Source organism: Mus pahari, chromosome 1, assembly GCF_900095145.1.
Source record: "Mus pahari chromosome 1, PAHARI_EIJ_v1.1, whole genome shotgun sequence".
Classification (NCBI taxonomy): Eukaryota; Metazoa; Chordata; class Mammalia; order Rodentia; family Muridae; genus Mus; species Mus pahari.
Genome location: NC_034590.1, coordinates 162,206,668 through 162,216,515, shown reverse-complemented (window position 1 = coordinate 162,216,515; position 9,848 = coordinate 162,206,668).

Sequence of the window (9,848 nt, the reverse complement as noted above, 5' to 3'; positions counted from 1 at the left end):
TCCTCCTCCTCCTCCTCCTCCTCCTCCTCCTCTACCTCCCCCTTCTTCTATCATAAACACAGTCCATTTTTAGGTGGATTTGATATTTTCCCAACTCTTTGCTTTTTAGAATGTTATAGATCTGGATACTAACCCTCGGTTGGATACATATCTTGCAAAGATTCTTCCCACACTGTGGAGTTTCATCTAATTCAAATGATTTCTTGCCTATATAGAAGCTCTTTAGTTTTGTAAGGTCCCATTTGTTAATTATTTGGCTTAATTCCTGGGAAAGAGGGTCCTACTCAGAAAGCTGTTTTTTGCACCTATGTCTTATAAAGTACTTTCTGTTTTCTTCTGATAGTTCCAGCATATCAAGTTTCAACCTGAGGTATTTAAACCAGTTAAGACAAATTCAAAGGAAGACTGTAGATACAGCTGTAATTTTACTCTTCTACAAATGGACTTCCTGTTTTCCCAGAAGCCTTTTATAACAGTGCCTTTTTTCACCAGTGTATATTACATCCTCTTTGTCAGGTATTAGTTATGTGCACTCTAATTTCTGTCTCATATAGTATTCATTTATGATTATTAATAATGTTAATATTAAGAAAACATTGGGTTTTCAAAGGAGTTGGTAAAAACAAACACTTTGAAAATGAACAACAGTGAAAATAAAGATTACAAAAACATTTGTTCTCTGACTTAGAATAAAGTATTCATTTATACTCTCCAACTTCTTAGTGGTGCTGCTGTGATTTTAGCCTAAAATCGAGCAATGTATCCTACTGAGAAACGGAACATGGACTTGACTATTTCAGATTCTCATACCTCAAACCCTGTAGCTTTGTTTTCTCAGTCGCATATGCAGCTTCAGATTCCAAAACTCTGCCAGAGGCAAGTACAACTCTTGATAAGTTCTGATTCTCTTTTGATTCAAATCAAGTGAATGTGAACTCTATCTATAGGTATCACTGGATCATCATAATGTCCCTATATATTAATGATTTACCATAGATAATTGCTGATAGGAATTATCAATACACAAACTAGACATTAAAATGGCTATTAACATGTCATTATCATTTGAAGAAGGTTTATATCCTGAAAAAGTAAAGTGAAAAAATTTCATTTTGAACAGCAGAGGGGTTGGGTTTCTTCCCTTAACTAATGAAAATTCATCTATAAAAGAGGCCCTGGGGATTTCATTTAGGAAGGAACAGCATTGATCTTCAGGTTTTTCTCACTATAGGGAGATACCCTACAGAATGTCTGGTCTTAATGTTATTCCAACTCACTTCTTCTCAGTCCTTCCTTTCTGTCATTGATTCAGGAAAGAGCTACATGCAAGTACTGTTCACATAGTCTCCGAACTGATGCTTTCTACCCCAGAATTTCTCTGCTGGCACTGAATCAGAGCCTTGTAAAAATCTAACCAGACATTTAGACATGTGTAAAAATCTGGACACAGACGGAATTTCTTCTTCTTTTTAATTTGTAAAATTCAATTTATATGAAACTTATTTCTTGAAGATCTGAGCCAATGAAACAACTCTATTTCTGTTTTTCATTGATACCAGTTAGGCAAATGCCCATTGGTCTTTGATCAGAATGTTCTCAGTGTTGTTGTTTTTTATTGGATAATTTATTTATTTACATTTCAAATGTTAGCCCCTTCCCTGGCCTCCTGAAGAAGCCCCCTATTCCCCCCCTTCCTGCTTCTAAGAGGGTGTCCCCCACCATCCACCCACCCAATCCTACCTCCCTGCCCTGGCATTCCCTTGGATTGGGGCACTGAGCCTTCACATGACCTAGGGCCTATCCTTCGAATGATTGCTGACAAGGCCATTATCTGCTACATATGTGGCTGGAGCCATGGATCCCTTCATGTATACTCTTTGGTTGGTGGCTTATTCTCTGGAAGCTCTTGGGGAGGGCTGTCTGGTTGGTTGATAATGTTTTTCCTATGGTTTGCAAACCCCTTCAGCTCCTTCAGTCCTTTCTCTAACTCCTCCATTGGGGACCCTGTGCTCAGTCCAATGGATGACTGTGAGCATCCACTTCTGTATTTGTCAGGCACTTGCAGAGCATCTCAAGAAACAGCTATATCAGGCTCCTGTCAGCAAGCACTTCTTGGCACTCACAATAGTGTCTGGGTTTGGTGACTGTATATGAGATGGATCCCCGGGGGGTGCAGTCTTTGGATGACCTTTCCTTTAGTCTCTACTCCACACTTTGCCTCTGTATTTCCTTCCTTGAGTATTTTGTTCCCCCTTCTAAGAAGGACTGAAGCATCCATACTTTTATCTTCTTCTTGAGCTTCATGTCATCTGTGTATTGTATCTTGGGTATTCCAAGCTTTTGGGCTAATATCTACTTATCAGTGAGTGCATAACATTTGTGATATTTTATGACTGGATTGCCTCACTCAGTGATATTTTCTAGTTCCATCCCTTTCATATTCTGGTGAGAAATTATAATCAATGGTAAAGGAAGATAGTGGGCAATTGTTCTTTGTTACATAAGAAACTCTTATTTTATATAATACCTTAGGGGATCAATTTGAACTGAATAACATTTGAGATAAAATTAGTAACTCCTCCTTGATATAACTTTACTTCCTTACATTTTCTCATAGATATACATTTCCTCCATGTTCACTTCAGAAGAAGAAGAAGAAGAAGAAGAAGAAGAAGAAGAAGAAGAAGAAGAAGAAGAAGAAGAAGAAGAAGAAGAAGAAAAGAGAGAAAAATTTCATACAACCATTATATTAAAGGCATGGGAAAGTTAAAATAATTTGAATAATTAATACTCTGCAAACCTAACTTAAGAGATGGGGTTTAATAATTGGATTGCCATATCCATCACCGGCATCCACATCTCACCTCCTAATACTGGTGGCCAATGTAGTAGAGACAGTATTGTTAAGTATTAGCATATAAGGAATAGTAATATTAAAGCTATATGTGGGCAATTGAATTATTCATGGTATCTAGTTGTTTGACAGCTGTAGAAGCCATAAAATATGAATAAGGCACACTCAGAGTTAGCCACTGTCAACTTGGAAAGAACTTAAAGACTTGACTCTGTGGTTGTGCTGAATACCAAGCTAGGAAATTACAACACCTATTGCTAGTTCCACTCCAAAGATGAGAGATGCAAAGATTCAATACATTTGATATGCATGTTCAATAAACAAGTAGGGGGATACAGAGGCTGAGAAAGAGGCATCTGCATTCATCAGTTTAAATAAAGTGAATTATTTCATTCTTCCCTAGATCCATACCACTAGAAGAAGAATAAGCCTTCTCATATGTAGTGACTTCGGGATGTAGCCAATAGTTCTCTGAGTTAGATTCCTAATAAATTAAAATATATATTCTACCAAATATTGGACACACACTTTTTCATTTCACCATACTGGCAACTATGATTACTTTTCAGCACAGTCCAAATGTATAAAAACAATGATTTATTGTAAGAAAAAAAATATAGTATACATATAGTATTCTTTTTAAAATATTTATATATATATATATATATATATATATATATATATATACTGAAAGTTAACAAAAGTATTACATGCTAGAACAAATGTGAGGATATAAGACTCCTAAGGCCCAACAAAATACTGGGGAGAGGACGGATATCTGCTGAAAAAAAAAAAGGCAGACTGAATGTGTCAAAATGATATCTCAGGGAGATGACTAATGCAAGTCAAGAGGCATTGCTTGGGGAAGAAAGGAACTCTACACTTTACCAGGATATCACAGCTTGAGCATGTTCTGCATCCCGGTTTTTCCATAGGAACCTATAGTGGCTATTCCTGGTTGTCAATTTGACTATATCTTGAATGAACTACAATCCAGAGTTGGAAGGCTCACCTGCGATCCTAATCTGCAGGCTGGGAGATACAAGTTTTTCACCTGGATCTTGGCATAGAAATCTTGAGACATAGTGACTATGAATCTGAGAAGACTAAGGCAGGGAGATCTCTGAGTTCAAGGTCATCTGGGACAAAGCAAGTCCCAGATCCAGGTGTGGTAGCACACACCTTTAATCTGGGCCACACCTTCTGCTGGAGACCTACATGAGGATATTGGAAGAAGGAAGATTCTCTCTCTTCGCCTGCTTGCCCTGAGAAACTGCTAGATCCTTGAACTTGCATTCACAGCTGCTGTTAACCATTGTTTTGGACTTGAACTACAGACTGTAAGTGATCAACACATTCCCTTACTATATAGAGGCTACCCATAAGTTCTGTGACTCTAGAGAACCCTGACTAATACAGAACCCATGTTTAGTTTTCAGGAACAATATGTTTGTTTCAATTAGCAATGTTGTACTGAGAATATTGACTCAAACTACTGTTTCACTTACAGCTTCAAGGGGCAGTGTTACCATAGGAAACCACCCCCCTCACTCTGATATATTGACTCAAGACTTTAGAGATTAATGATTAGTAACAGCCTAACATACTTCTCATAGATCTTGTTAACTGAACACAAGTGTGTAGGAAAGGACCAAGCAATCATCTACATTGGGAACTTCCTGTTTCCTACTTAACCGACCCCTGTAAGAACCCTGGTCAATCATTTCTAGTATCTGTACTTACTCAGATAGGAAAGAGCTAAAACACTGTGGATCAAGCTATCACCCAAGGATACAGGGATTAGCAGCTAACATTAGCTTCTGCCATTCCTTACTCCTGCAAGTCAATCTACATGGTTTCTCACAAAAATCTTTAAGAGAACCAACTCTACTTTCTTATGTTTTTTTTTTTGTTTTTGTTTTTTTCACCCTAATCCTCAGGTTAAATTCCAGAATGACCTATCTCCACATAGCCACACAAAATGTATGAGTCAGGGAATTATCTAACCTACCATCAATGTCTTAAGACTCAGCTTAATTCAGAATTCTGATTGCAAAAAACAGAAGTCATCTATTCCTAACTACTTTAAACATAACAACTTGGCTCATTACCTAAATTAACTGAAAAATTTAAGCAACTTGGGTCCAAGGGCTGGTTTCATTTCTTAGTCATTGGCCCTATTGCTGTCTCCTCTCTTAGAAAGCATCCTGTGTGTGATGGCCTCTTTAAAGAAACTGAGAATAGGATGTTTGCTTTCTCAGCACTTCTTGCAAGTCTCTGAATTGGAACACATTGCCAGAATATCTTAGGTGTGGGGTGTATTTATGCCAGGAAAAAACCAAGAGGCTGGTGTGAGGTGAGATGTGCCCTTCTGTTTGGTAGCTCCTATTAAATATTTCCCCTCAACAGCCCAGTTTGAGTGTTGGAAAGAATGTTTCACCTAGGAAAAGCAGGATGTAGTTACCTGTGTGACAGAGGTTCTGTGCCGGACAAGCAGAACAAGGATCTAATGCAAAGAATGTTTCAAATTTTATGCCCCATTCATTTTGCATACTTGTGACATTATGCACCTACTTCATCATCATAACATAAAGCTCTACACCGGAACTCTCCTCTGATCTTGATAAACCAACATGTTTTTTTTTTTATGTTTTTGTTTTGTTTTGTTTTGTTTTGCAAATTCCCATTAGAGATGCTGCAGTGTCTAGTGGCTTGTCTCCAATACTCTGTATGATCCTTTTCCTCTGTTAGTAAGAACATAATAGAGGGATAGCAACTCATTTCATCAGTATCCTCTAAACCTACTTTGTGCATGCATGGGCATTCAAGCAGCAAGGAAGTCTACTGAGGTCATCAGAACATGCCTGATGTATACTATCAAATGTCAAGGTTTCTTCCTATAAACAGAGAGACCAGCTGAGACATGTTGACTGCTCAGTTCATTATGGAGCTAACGGGACATATCTAGTCGCATAATGGAGATAAAGAGGCCAGATAGTAAACTCACATTGTTAAAATATCAATGTCTCCTGATTTTTATATGTACTAGAGATGACTGTGACTCAAAATTGAACTATCATGTTGAGGATTTATGTCACAATTTTACTTTTTATCTCCCAAAAAGGTGCTATCTCTGTCCACTGTGGTACTTAGATATTCTTGCCTAAATCAGGAATTTCTCCTCTTCTCACATGAAAAGAACTGAAAAACATTTCTCTAACATTCCCTATTAAGTGGTCATAGTTCATGCTGAGAACAGAATCTCCAGAAAAGGGTTCAGTTTCTAGGTGGCCTATTTAACTGACTCCCTAGTCTTAAACTGCAACTTAAATTCCTCCGACTAGTGAAAATAGAGTCCTCACTTTGTCACAAGGTGAATAGATGGCAAAAGCATATCTATGTTTTGCATAAGGGCTTATCCTATGGGAAAGGGGACATAAGGGTTTTTATTTATTTATGGCAAACTAGGGGATGGCACTTTTAAAAGTAAGAAACTTGTACAAATTAGATCATGGTTCATGCATGGGTAGGTAGACAAGGTACTACTGAGGGTTGACCAGAGCCTCCATCCCTCTTGCATTATAGCAAGAAAATGGATTCCAAAGACTTGTAAGAGTTTCTAATGGTTTCCCTATAGTTTTATTTAGAACTTGCTTTATTTGCCAAAAGAATTATGCTGGCTTTTTTTCTTTTCATAGATCCAAACTATTTTTGTATGTCCGGGAGTACCTATTCTAGAACACAGGATTATATTGCAAACTTATTTGGTATTTAAATAGGATCAAATTTTACATTTCTGCAATCATTGATTTTTTTCCCCCCTGTGGCTTAACATTACCTAAAGATCTTATCTTCAAATCTCGCCATGTGACATAATCACAATTTTTTTCCAGAGTGACATCACAACCATGGCTCCGCTGGATAGCTTCCAAACATGCTATTTTCATTGACAGTCTTCTGATTTTACATCCGCATTTCTCATCTACAGTGACATGTTATCTTAAATAGTATCTGTTTTAGTTATGGTATTATTGTCATGAATAGACTCCATGACCATGGTGGTTGTTTTAAAGGACAACAATTAGATGAGGCTGGCTTACAATTTCAGCTGTTTAGTCCATTATCATCACTGTGGGAAGCATGGCAGCAATCAGGTAGAGATAGTGCTGAAGGAGCCAAGAGTTCTATGTCTTGATCTGCAAGCAACAGAAGAAAACCGTGTCCATGACAGGCATAGAAAGAGCATAGAAAATCTCAAAGCCCTCCTCTGCCATGACATACTTCTAAAAATACCATAGCTACTTCAATAAGGCTACAGCTCCTAAAAGTGCCACTCCCTATGGCCAAGCATTAAATCCCATGAGTCTATGGGGTACATAGTTACTCTAACCACCACATTCAACTCCCTAGCCCCCATAGGCTTGCAGTCATACCATGATGCAAAATGCATTTAGATCAAATCAAAAGTCCCCATTGTATATCATAGTCTTGAGAATGTTAAAAAATGAAAAAAGTCCAAAGTTCAAAGTCTCTTCTGAGATTCATGCAATCTCTTAACTGTAGTCCCCTATAAAATCAAAGCAAAAATCAAACCACATATTTCCAACATATGATGACAGGATATGCATTAGCATTTCAAAAGTTAAGAAACGTAGCATAGTGAGAAAAAGAAAATACAGGAATAAAACAAGACTGAAAACCAGTTGGACAAACTGCAAGCTGCACCTCCACGTCTGATGTCCAAATGCTCTTTGGATCTCCCAGTTGTTGAACTTTATTGAGTGCACCAGTTTTTTTCTTGTGCTGGTTTCACTTCCTGTTAGCAGATTTCCTCTTTTATTTTTTTTCTTTACCCTTTATTTTATTTATTTATGTTGATATTTATCACATATATACATTGATATAATATACATTCCTAAAAATCCCTGACTCACTCTCTCTCTCTCTATCTATCTATATATATATAGATAGATAGAGAGAGAGAGAGACACACACACATAATATGTGCATATATATATAATATGTGTGTGTATATATATAATATATATTATATGTATAATCTTAATATTATATAAAGTCTAATGAGATGTGGCCCAAAGATATCTAGGAATGTAGAACAACCCAATATTGTATGTGTGTGTGTGTGTGTGTGTGTGTGTGATCCATTTTTTGAAACTTGATTGTGTGATTTTCTACCAACAACTGCTCTTCAGCCAGCATACCTTACGGTGTCTAAAAGAATCAACTCCTTTGAGTCTAATCATTAATCACACTCAAAATTCAGCGATATTTGGTCTACTTCACATTTGAGTATAACATCTCTTGATTTGAGGAGCTATTAATCAAAATACATTTCTACACGCATGTTGAAATAAATGCACTGTATAATGGTTAAGGATACTGCAGATATTTAAGTAGAAGAAATTGAGGGATACACTAGTTCCAAACTCACAGTAATTTTAAGTTGTATTAGATAAAAGTTACTAGAAACCTGGACTCATTAATTAGGAGTATTTCTGGTCAGCACTTACTTCTTAAAAATGAAAAATAGTTCCTTGATATCCATTGTTCTTGGTTGTGCCTTTCAGATATTTTTGTTTATCTACCTTCTTTTGTTGCTTATACAGTCAACTTCTGTACCTTAAATTTTTTTATTGGTTATTTTCTTTATTTATATTTCAAATGTTTTCCCCTTTCCATGTCTCCCCTTCAGAAACACCCTATCCCTTCTCCCCTCCCTCTGCCTCTATGAGGGTGCTTACCCACACACCCACACACCCCCACCCACTTCTGGCTTCTGTGCCTGGCATTCCCTATGTTGGGGCATCAAACACCCTCAGGTCAAAGGGCCGCTCCTCCCACTGATGTCCAACAAGTCCATCTTCTGCCACACATGCAGCCAGAGCCATGGATCCCTCCTTGTGTACTCTTTGGTTGGTGTTCCAGGGACCTCCAGGGGTTCTGGCCAGTTGATATTGTTGCTTCCCCCATGGGGCTACAATCCCATCAGCTCCTTCAGTCGCTTATCCAATTCCTCCATCTGGGCCCCTGAACTCAGTCCAATAGTTGGCTGTGAGCACCCGCCTCTATTTGTCAGGCTCTGGATGAGCCTCTCAGGAGACAAGGGTCCGGTCAGCAAGTACTTCCCAGCATCCACAATAGCTTCCAGGTTTGGTGACTGTATATGGAATGGATCCTCAGGTGGGACAGTCTCTGGATGGCCTTTCCTTCAGTCTCTGCACCACACTTTGCCTCCATATTAACTCCTGTGAGTATTTTGTTCCCCCCTTCTAAGCACTGAAGATTCCATACTTTGGTCTTCCTTCTTCTTGGTCTGATTTTAATCAACCTCAAAAGGTGATGAAGGAAAGGATTTATCTTCAGCTTTGTGCTATTGAGAGGCAGTTAGATAAACGTAATGGCAAGTTAGGAGCATGGTGCTATTGGTAAATGGCTTTATCCACATGAAAGAAAACAAGATTTCATGTCCCACCATCATATAAATACTAGGGAATACACAGTCATTTTGTAATTCCAGAGCTTGGGATGTCAAGACAGAGGACCCTGGAGAGAGCTGGATAGTATGAGTAGCATTTTTGCCAGCTCTGTTCTCTAAGGAAAGACATTGTCTCAATTTGTAAGTTGGGGAGCAGCCAAGAAAGACGCTCAACATCAAGTCTGCTTTCCCTGTGTGCATGCCCGAATGTGCATACACGTGAACCCATATGTGCACAAACATGAATGTCCTACTGTCTACACAACTGTTCAGTTACTTTCTTTTTTTCAATTTTTTATTAGATATTTTCTTCATTTACATTTCAAAGGCTATACCGAAAGTCACCTATACCTTCCACCCACCCTGCTCCCCTACCCACCCACTGGAATTCTTGGCCCTGGCATTCCCCTGTACTGGGGCATATAAAGTTGGCAAAACCAAGGGGCCTTTCTCCCCAATGATGGCCGATTAGGCCATCATCTGCTACATAAGCAGCTA